This window comes from Anser cygnoides, chromosome 15 (genome assembly GCF_040182565.1).
Source record: "Anser cygnoides isolate HZ-2024a breed goose chromosome 15, Taihu_goose_T2T_genome, whole genome shotgun sequence".
In the NCBI taxonomy this organism is placed as follows: domain Eukaryota; kingdom Metazoa; phylum Chordata; class Aves; order Anseriformes; family Anatidae; genus Anser; species Anser cygnoides.
In genome coordinates, this window is record NC_089887.1 from 17,068,264 (window position 1) to 17,079,756 (window position 11,493).

The following is an 11,493-nucleotide window of genomic DNA, read 5'->3' on the forward strand; positions in this document are numbered from 1 at the left end:
CTGTGATGGTAGTGATAACTGCTAATAAGTGCTGAGACTGAATTGTATAGGGAAATTCTAAAATTATTGGAGTCAAAAATCTGCAAAAAGGATAGAAAAAAATCAAGACAATTATAAAATATTTAAAATTAAAATTATTATTAAATAAATAAAATATTCAAAATTGCAGAGCTTTTTAGGAAAAAAAAAGGTAAAACTATATATGCCACGTATTTTCTTTCATTCTCACTACAAAAACAGAACTGCAACTGAGGAGCTGACAAACTCGATCATTTGCAGTGAGTCACAATTAAATGGAGGCTGCCAGACTCAATTAACATATCAGTTTAGTGCAGATAGCGTTCTGTCAAACCAAAGGGAGAACTGTTTTTTTCAGGTCCCAGGAATATATTGCTTCTTGCTTGGGGGGGGGGGGGGGGGGGGGCGGAAAAAAAGCTCATGGAGCATTTCCAACACTGTTGCCACTGTTTAACAGTAAGTTGGAAACAAAAGCCTAAAAATTGTAGCCGATTAGGAATCTGCATATTAAATATCGACCAAAAACAGGCATACTGAAACACTTGCATGCATGTCCACAATAAGTCATCTGAATGTATGTTAGAGACATTGGTTGCTATGCTTTCAATCTAATGGGGGGGGTGGGGGGGGTGGGAACTGAGTTTGGTGCTTTTTTTTTTTTTTTAAAGTAATCATGGTGAAAAAAAAACGGCTTCCTTAAAGTATAGGAGTACCTTTTAAAGGGGAGCATCTGGATCTATTTTATTATAACTAGTAAGTATTGCACTGTTAGGAGTTGAATACACTCTGTAGGCATATATAAAGTTTTCCTCCTCCACCCAGCCACATTTCAACAAAATTTAACATTCTTTGCTAAATTCAGTTCAAAATGGCCAATAGACTCCAAATTTGCAGTGAGATGGGGTCAACAGACAGCAGAAAAGCCCATAAACCTCTTTCCCTTAAGACACCAAGCTACAAAATAATACGTAATTTGGGCCAGAAGTGGATGACTGTGGAAGCATGAGGTAACAAGAGTCAGCAGACACGAAAGCAGTGGATGTTACAAGATTTTCTTTAATTCAAAGGGCATGGCATGGGACTCTTTTCCACTATCTAAATTTCAGATCAGTCCATCTGAGTGAGGCCTGGCAGCAGCCTTGCTCTTTCCAGAAGAAAATGAATCTACTTCTCTTCTTCCAAAAGGTTGAAAACCATTCAGCATCTTCAGCTACTAAATACCTTACTTCCATTCTCATACATAAGTTTAATACCTGCAGACAGTTTGAGCATACTTATTATCCTGAATCTTGAGGAAAAAAACAAGTAAGAACAGAAAACCCTCACTTTCCCTGCTTTTTTTTTTTTTAATTCAAAAGTTTCACAGAACCTTAAAAACACTACATAAAGAGAGGAGGAATTGACGGCCAAATGAGCACTAGCTTCCTGAGAAGATCTTGCACATGTAACTCACCCCATAAAGCATTTGGCTCTATGCTCAGTGTTGTGTCAAGGATAAGAGAAAAATGAAGAAGACATTATTTTCTCTCTCACAAAGGAGTGTGGCAGGACTGTAAAGAAGCAGTAAACTCTGCTGCTGTTTGTGTTTTTATTTATTTTTTAAGGGAGACTGAAGTCTCTTTAAGGCAGCCACACACCTGCCTTAATAAGACTAGTCAATAGTTTAGTCATTTAGCAGCTCAGTTTCAGAAAATCTGGCACAATCACTGCTCCTGAAGTATAATGACTGCTACAAACTTCAGAAAAAAGCTCCCTCACCAAATGGCTACAGTCTTTTTTCCTCTCTGTTTTGTTTAATTTTAACAGGAGAAGTAATAAGTGCTGTTGCTGATAGCATTGTTCTGTTTACCCCCTTTGGCAAAAAAGATGTTAGCATTTCAGTGCCACTTACCCTGTCGCTTTTCATTCCCATTCCTCACAGACTTCCCCTACTTTCTGCTTGCCTTGGAAATAAGTATTGTGACTCTCTGTAAATAAGTATTGTGTCTCCCAGCTAACGGTCAGGCTTCCAGAGCTGACAGCCAATTAACCATCTTTTGGCTGCTCTTGGAGCATGGGTCTTCTGCCAACATCTGAACCCAATCCATGAAAATCAGCTCTATCTAAGCACAGATGTTTTCTTGATTGCTTTCTGCAGACAAAAGAGGACAATGAACCTAGCTGCCTGTGTACATTTCCCAAATGTGCACTGGCATCTCTATCTGACCATGAATTTCATACAGGAATTGACATGAATTGCAACATTGTGATGTGTTTGTATTACTTATCCAAAGAAATCCAAAAAAAGAAAGAAAAAAAATGTAAAAACTTTAAAATCATCCTCCGTTGCTTGCTAGCTGATAATTTATTAAACATTAGAAACTTTCAATATATGGGCCTCAGACACATTAGCTCTAGGGAATCTCTTAATATCTATAATACTCCTTCTCATTAGGAAAGAGATAAACAATTCAGAACATTTTGATATTACCCTGCTGCAGTCAGGAAAACATTTTTACATTAACTATTTAATTTTATGGCACTGTCTGCACTATTCTTTGCTTTGACAACAACAGAATTAAAGGACAAGGGAAAAACGATTCCCTCTAACAGAGCTTAATTCCAGGCCTAACTTAAAGGTTCAAATGTTACACGCTTATGGAAAGATAATAATTTTTTTTAATAACTCCATGGAAGTATGCCCTGAAGGAATGAAACTTAGAAGACATGAATAGGTCATCTAAGAGAATTTGTGTTTGAAACTGAAGAAACGTTGACAGCTGCAAAGGAGTAGTTATTATGCATATTATCCAGTGATGTATTCATACAAAATACTTAGACAGCCTTGGGAACCAGGGCTAGAAGCTGGCACTAAGCAGCCTCAGGAAGCACTTTCTCATGTTCTAAATCTCTTTCTTTAGCTATTTAACCCTTCTCTCTTATCTCTGTGGACTCAGAAGTCGCCTCATCTCACTGGCCTTTCACCTGGGGCTAGCAGACTCCTTTCAGAGAGAAGGAAGTCTAGTGCTGGGCTTTAGCTTTCAAGTCTGTGGTGGTTTTACTGTGCTAGGCAGCTGAACACCACAACCACTCTCTCACTCCCCCTCCTTAGAAGAAGAGGGGAAGAAGTAAAGGAAAGAACAACTCACGGGTTGAGATAAGAATAATTTAATAAAAGGGAAAAAAATAATTATTAAGGAAAGATTATTATTAATTAAACAATTTAACTAAAGGGAAAAAAGGGAAAGGGGAAAAGGGAGGAGGAAAGGGACAAAACAAAACAAGTAAAGGCAATGTGGAAGTGCAGAGGAAAGAAATTACTCTCTACTTGCCACAAATGAGCGATGCTTGACCATGTCCTTGAAGCAGGGCCTCAACAAACATAGCAGGTGTTCAGGAGGACAGACGTTTTCACAACAAGAGCCCACCCCTCCCCTCTGCTTCCTTTTTCCACCTTTTATTGCTGAGTGTGACATCATATGGTATGGAATATCCCTTTGTTTGGTTTAGGTCAGCTGCCCTGGTGATGTTTCTTTCTCACGTTTTTGCCCACCCCCTAGGAGGGTTAGAGAGAGTCCTGATGCTGTGCCAGCACTGCTCAGCAGCAGACACAACACTGGTGTGATACCGGTGCTGCTCTAGCTACAAGTGCAGAGCACAGCACTGTACGGGCTGCTGCAGGGAAAGTTAACATCCCTGCTAGACCCAGTATAAAGTCCTACCTAACCTGCATAACATTTGCAAAACAATTAGGTGCTAAATTGCATCTAGCTTAGATAATATGCTAACACTGATACACATTCACATGTATTTTTTAATGTTAATTTTCTTTTCCATCATCTAAGAGCACACCACCAATAATTTCACAGTATTTTGAAAAACTATTTTGAAAAACTATTTTGAAAAAAGTGTTTGGAAAATAAGAAAGCAAAGCTTCTCTTTCTCTAGTAAAACAGTCATAGCATTAGCTATTAGGAAAGGATGGAGATAAGACCCTGCACCCACTACCCCCACACAATATATGAACATACAAGTGAACACACACAAAAGCACTATAGCAGTGACTAAATTTGAACAGCACTTCACTTTTTTTATAGTCACATACAGGCATGTACTGCTCTGTTCTTACATAATGACAAACCAAAATTAATGAGCTTTCCACTTTTTCTTTTGATCTCCTATAACCATTAGTGTAACCACTAGGCAACGCCACCACTAACCAAACACACGTGTGCTCCACACACATTACAGCCTTTTTCATGTTTACCGAAATCTAGCAAATAGCTCCACCTAAGAAGACAAGCTATTTGATGAACAGCCAGTTGTTTAAGCAAGTTATGCAGTCACAAACTAAGAGGCATATAAGGATGTGGCGCTCATCCAGGTCAAGAGCCCATTTAGCTCCATCTCCTGTCTGCAGCAGTGGCTGAGTACAGATGCTGATGCACTTGCAGCTTCAAGTGCTTCATTCACAGTGTCTGGTACTTATTGCAATAAAGCCATGACATACTATACAGTTTATAAGAATTCAGTCTATTTTCTGGGCCTGATCACGACACGGGCGATGCTTTATAAAACATGAATGTGCAACAGTTGGCAGGGGATCCATCATCTTCAGTCATATTCAATCTCTCTTAGGCCTTGGCAAGTGTACAAGAGCAACAGATATCTTACATGCAGCTCAGGTGTGGTGTAGGACACTTCTGCTCTCACTGCAGGCCTCAGCAGTCACAAGTGCTGGTGCCAAGGAAACCCACTCTATTTAATTTAATTTGCTAGAAACAAGTGATATTTATGAGAATTTTCTCTTCCTCAAGTAAAGTAAATTTATTACCGGAATGGAGGCCAAGTCCACTAAGACCTTGCTATCCACATCTGCCATCATTGTTCAATGTACCGTGGAATAATCAGGAGCATTTCCATTTTGCAGGATTTTATATTTGAATTGATTGAAAGTTGTAGTTCTTGCCAGCCAGCAAACATACAAGACATCAGTTTGGGAAATTATTCAAAGAAAGTTTAAACTTTAAACACTATCTGTTTTATCACTGAGTCTTTTGTTGGAGAACCGGGACAGACATAAGTAATTCTTGGCACACAGTGAATTCAAAAGTGAGTTTATAGCTTGAAATTATTTTTGCTGGCAGTTATTAGTAACAGAGATTCCAACAGCTTGGTAGTTAAAATGTAATTAAAGTAGTACTCATATTTAAACACTAGCTCTACTCATTTCAAATGCACATATTGACAAATATCAGTGAGTGACTGACTACCACAGAGAAGTTAATAGTGCAGCATTAAGAACAGGTGCTGTGATTCAAAATGGTTTTCATGGTGTAAAAAACAAAAGCTTCAGCTAAAAAGAAAAGGTGCATTTTGACATGCAAAACACTATTGCATGGCAAATTCATAAGGGAACCAAAGGAACAGATACAGCTCATTGAATCAATGGAGTTCATTAGTGAAATTGTCAGTGTATATTCTCATGTACTATTCAAAGGCATTTGCAGATGTATCCAGCATGGCAAAAAGTTATTTGCCTTTGCTCTAATTTTGAGATTTGTCCTGCCACATTTGGCAAACAATGAAATTCAAACAATGGCCTGTCTTCACATCTCATATTCATCCATTTTCCCATTTGGCTGGAGTGCCATAATAATCAGGTTTTGTTATCCATCAGATATGCACTTGAGCATTTAGAATGATCAATATTTTGTCATCACTTATTTAACGTTTAATTTGAAATTTGTTTCATTCTTCACTGGCAAACTGGAATTTTTGTGTTCAAATGGAAGCATTTCAGGCTAATTTCAAGTGTATAAGCATGGCACAGAACCACATCTGTATTCTGACTCAATTTAGCACCAACTTTGACAGACTTTTTCAGAACATTTGTGTCCAATAGTTATTTTCAGGGTCAAAGTTATGGCCTGAACACTAAATTATAAAAGCCTGGCTTAGATGTAATAAAAATATGTAGCACATACTATCACACGGCAAGGGGAATACTTGTCCTGTCACTTTCCAACACTGCACGCAGGAAATTACCTGTCTCTGGAGTCTGACATAACCTGTGGAAGATCTCCAGAGGCAGAAAGGATGCACTGTTGTTATGAAACAAATTAGGGAACAGCAATATCTAAGACTCTCCTTTAATTTTTCCTCTAAAAATCCATAATAAACTAGCAAAAGATTAAGATTTGGTGATTAGCACCTGAATAATAACAAGTAATTATTTTTGAGCCAAACAAGGATAGAGTATCCTGGGTAATTTATACTGGGTAATTAAGGTAATGAATACTTGAGAGTCTATCAAATAAATAGTCCCTAGAAGTGTCATTTTAATAGGGGCATGATTATAGGCAGCACTAAAGAGGATTGAAACAGGTACAGTATACCTGTTTCAGACATAATTAAAAAAGGCATAAATCTCAACACTGAGCCTTCCTCTAAATTCCTCATTGAATATGGCCTGTTCCTCTAAGACAAATCTTTTATATATAATGAAATACCTAACAAACATTAGAAGAAAATTCTAAGAAGCAACAGAATAGCCTCTTGCACATGTTAATGCTATTAGCTACTGACTAATTCACCGGGTTGGATAGGCTGCCCCATGCTAGAAACAGCTTTACAGAGTAGGGCAGGGTGTGCATGTGTGTGTGTTTTACACGTTTTAGAAGCCAATCTTTGGATTAACAACAGTTTTATCCAGTTTTGTTTCACTTCTTCATTCATCTTCATGCCTGTTTTATGAGACTTTTTCATCCAGCTTGGAATTTAGTCCTGACTGATGATTTGAAAGGTTTCATACATTAACTTCCATTGCTGCTTTAACAAATTCTGAGTTTGATGGAAAATTAATACACTAAGCCTCTTCCATTTTTCCTCAAAGGCAACATAATCCTGTGGGGGGTTTTTTTGTTGATTGACCAGAAAATTGGTGCTCCCCACAAAACTAATACCTACATTTGCATATTTTACTGATTTTAAGGTTCAACATTTTGCATATTTGAAAGCATAATGAGGTCAATGATTATCTCTTTTCTTCCAGGCAGGTTAGAAGCATTGATGAATATTACTATTCTTATTACTTTCCATAGAAATATAGGAGAAAATAATTCTGCTAACTTATAAAATACCTTATTTTTTTCTCACATAAGCACAAACTACAATATCCAAAGTAATTTATTTCTGTGAAAAATAAGTAAAAAATAATATCCTGGGAAAGTAATTTAAGAAGCTAAACAAACACTACAGCAACCCTACTAATATTCTCTTCATACTGTTAATTTATATATTGCCAAACATTGTGCTATTTGTTTCCAGAAGCAGCCCCGCAGGCTCCACTAGTTGCGCTGAATAGCAGCACTCTCCTTTAAGTGTTAATCTCGACACAATCAGTGAAAATGTGCTTTCTGTTCTTTCCGTCTCCTTACTGTGCACTACACTGTGCAGCACTTGGCCCACTCACTATGAGGTTGATTACCAGCACCTTCTGGTCAGGTGCTAAAATCCTTAGGTCAAATTGCAGGTGAAACTGGCAAAGATAAATACTCTTAATTTAAAAAAAAAAAAAAAGATATTTTATTTTCCTTTTTGACGGCAAGTAGCATAAAATAGGAAATATTTGTATAATTTTATGTCTGATAATTTGATAAAGCCACTGTAATTTTGGCAAATCGGTAAGATAAAATGAACTCTACATGAATGCTCCACACAAGTTAAATGGCTTGAATCCAACAAGAGCAAGAAGAAAACATCTGTTTGCATTTGAAAAAAAAAGCATGAAGATTTTTTTCATTCATGCACCAACTGCATCATGAACTGTCTCAGTGTTAGCTGTTTTTTCAGCAAGATGTAGAAATATTCCTTAGTTGAAGAGCATTTTTTGTTGTTTGTTTCTTCATTTAATAACAAATAAATCATGAGGAAGTTTTTGTTTTTCATCAGCTTGACAATTATGTCACTGTTTTGCTGGAAATAAGAGCAGTTGGCATTTTCTTCATGCCAGCGCAGGCATGTGTGAGCTGAATTGTCTCCGAACTACAAGCAATAACAAGATACGCCTTGTGCCAGAAAGCAATTAATCGTTGTGCTGCAGCCAGGTTAGTCTTGGGGATGGAAGCCCCTGTTGCACAGCTGCGTGGCAGTCTCAGCTTCTGCAGGAAGCAGATTCATCTCTCGGGTAACTGCTTAGTAACTTTTAAGAGGAAAGACCATTCTTCTTGGAAATACACCACACAATTTTATCAAAAAGAACCATCTTTCTAAAAGGTTTTAGAGTCTTTTCCACCATATGGGGAAAAAAAAAAAAAAAAGGTTAGAAATAAAGGGTGCAATCAGAAGGCTGTGGGTTTTCCTAACATTCAAAAGGGCTAAGGCATCTTACTACAAATGACTTTTTGGCAGCTTTTTCTGTCTATTATGGACTCCAGCATCTCCTGTAAATTGGGATTTACAAGACAGACAGAAAAGAAATTTATCCTAGAAGAGAAAAATGTATTGAGGTACCAGAGAAAACCTCCTCAACCACTCTGTGATGAGGCAGGAAATTCCTAGACCGTAGTCCCATGGGAAGCACTGCTCTGAGGGCGCAACAAGTACAGTGAGCCTTAGAAAAAAACACTTGTTTGCACAGAACCAAACGGAATAGCAAATGTTGATAAACTATCGGATTAGCTAGTAGGATGAAAGCTTTTTTTCTGAAGCCTGCTAGGAAGAAGCTCTCCATAACTGCACCCAGGTGTACAGCTATCATCTTGTGCTTCTTCTGTAGAAATGTAACTCCAGTTACATAAACATGCAGTGCACATTGAATTTCACAATCCTGATGCTCCTTGAAGTATGCCATAACATTTTCCAGCCAAATATATACGCCACTCTAACTAATACACATATATCTCCAGAATGCAGCTAACGATATGCAATTATTCACAACTGATAAGGCTCTTGTTCTAAAATCTTCTACATGAAAGCAAGAAAAAAAATGAGTTGCAGGGAGAATTCTCCCTTTCATCACTGCTGTCAACTATAATTCCAACATTATGTAAGAAACAGAAGAAATTGTCTCTGATCTGGCTAAAGGTTAACAAATGCAGTAGTTCAGGGAACTAGAGCAGAAGAACACTAATGGCTCCTGCACCTGGAACACAGTTTCCCTCTTTAATTAGCTTCTCCTACATCAGTGCATTTACAATGCATTTATGCCCTATATATTTATGAAATAACACAGATCTTTGGCTTCAGAAAGTCAAGATCAAGTCAAACAGAAGAAACAAGGATTTAACAAAACTCCAACCCTATTATCACTACTTAGATAACATAAAATAATAGGTGAAAGTTTTGCTCCTCTATCACCACTAAAACAGAACAGAACAAAACAAAACAAAACAAACAAGCAAACAACAAAAATGTTTTTCTCTGGATTTATTCACAAATATGTTTGTTTTCCTGTGTAAATATTTTTAGATTTTTCTGTAAATACTCTAATCATATTTCTTCTCACACAGGTGACAGATGACAAAAGTTTTGTAGCAATGCTGTATTTGTTGTGAATCCCTATTCACATCAAAATATGGGGAAAAATAAATTGAACCAAAATGCTATGGCCAAGAGATTTCCTGGCATTGAAGTGGTCGGGATTATACACCAGATGTTAAATTAAATGTCTGAGGGCAAACACAAGGGAGAGGCTTGAGGAGAGATGAACTGCTCATCTCTCACAGTGCCATCAGCAAGTGCAGCAAATTACATGCAAGACATGGTCAGGATGAAACATGGCTACTTCTCCCTGTCAAAGTGTCGTCCCCTGCAGTGTCCCGGGGTCACCGTCATGCAGTGTCACAGAGCTGACAGTCACTCCTTGCACCCCTTGCAGCCGTGAGATGAATGATCTTTCCCAGACACTGCTCACCAAATGACACTTAATCAACTGCCTGCTTTTTGTCAAGTTAGTACCACATCAGAGAGTGGCAAGGTAAACTGGTCAGAGCTGTTCAGACAATATATTTGCCATGAAACGTGCCACATCATTTCTAAATTCTCATTTCTAAAGTCTAAATTTGGGATCTGTAGCTCTGTAACTAACCACTCCCCAGAGCAGGAATGTGAATCCTGCTCTCTTGACTGACCACTGAGTTTTGGAGACAAGGCCTCCACCACCAGCTGAATATTCCGTGATTTGTACAAAGTGAAAAATGTTCGAGGGGAGAGACAGTACTGGTGAGAGAGGGAGTTAGGAGAATCTTATCAAGTAGAGATAGAGCACTGACAGCATTAAACGAGGATGCTACTTAGTGTCTTTGCTAACTATGGTGCATTGTGCAAATTAACTAAAGCAAGAAGCCTTGGGCCCCTTACCAAGGTCAGTCTCTTAATAAGAGTGTGAGCCTATCTTAAGAAACTGGCAGAAACTGGTCCTGCAGATGGACCAGAGCCAAGGAGCAACTGAGTCTGTGCAAAGACAAGAGGTCAACTAGCGGTGACGAGGAAGAGTCATCAACCTTCATCCCCACGACCCCCAATGACCACCACCAGGAAACACTGCGCAAATGCAGATGGGAGGAGTTTATGGAAATGACTCCTTGGAACTAATTTTAATATGAAGCAGGGACAAGTTTTGAATATATATAGGCGTATTGTGAAACTTCATGCATATGAAACTCTTTGCTGCAGATAACCATGGCAAGTTGCCACGTCAGGTGCGTGTGACTTTGGTGGGACTAACCCCCATGCTGCCCAGCGCTGAAAAAACATACCTACTTTACAATCTTATTGATTGTAGAATCCGTTTTCTGCAAGTCACTGGCATAATCAAAAGTGGCCAAAGTTATAAATGGCACATTAAATTGGGTATCAGAGGAAAATTCAGGGTTTGATAAACCCACAGGAGATGGTGCCCGCTGAACTAAGCAATCCCAGGAGGCTTGAGGCCTCCTCCCTACTCTCTGGGCCTGGCCATGCCACTGAGGCACCAGCCTCCAGTCCTCCACAGCCCTCACCAAAATGGCTGTGCTGTAGGTAGAACCATTGTTTTCTTGATCTGCTTTCTTTCTCCAGGAAATGGAATCCATTCATTCAGTAACAACAAGGGGATTTTTTTTTAAATGTAGACAAGAAGCAGAGAGCTGCTTATAGAAGGAAATCAGAGAGAGAAAACCCACAGCAGCAGCTGGTGCAGGCAACTGCATCCCTCTGTGGTGGTTTCACCCAGCTGGGCAACTGAGCTCCACCACAGCCACGCTCTCACTTCCCCTCCTCAAAGGGAAAGGGAGGGGAAAATATGTTGAAAAAGGCTCTAGGATTGAGATGAAGACAGGGAGGTCACTCAACAATTATTGTCACAGGCAAAACAGACTCAGTATAGGAGATGAGAGAAATTTATTACCTATTACTAACAAGCTAGATAAGTGAGAAACAAAGAAAACAAACTAAAAACACCTTCCCTCCCCTGTCTACCTTCTTCAACCTCCTCCCCCTGAGCAGCACAGGGGA

General features: G+C 38.8%; 1 long non-coding RNA gene across 1 annotated transcript in view; it reads right to left on the reverse strand.

Annotated features, from left to right (window-relative positions):
• The window catches only part of LOC125183075 (uncharacterized), a 112,277-nt gene extending 109,964 nt beyond the window's left edge, over positions 1–2,313 (reverse strand). Inside the window, exon 1 of the long non-coding RNA XR_007164194.2 lies at positions 1,910–2,313. This is a non-coding gene — a long non-coding RNA (uncharacterized lncRNA). The remainder of the gene's footprint in view (positions 1–1,909) is intronic.
• Between the last annotated feature and the right edge of the window lie 9,180 nt (positions 2,314–11,493).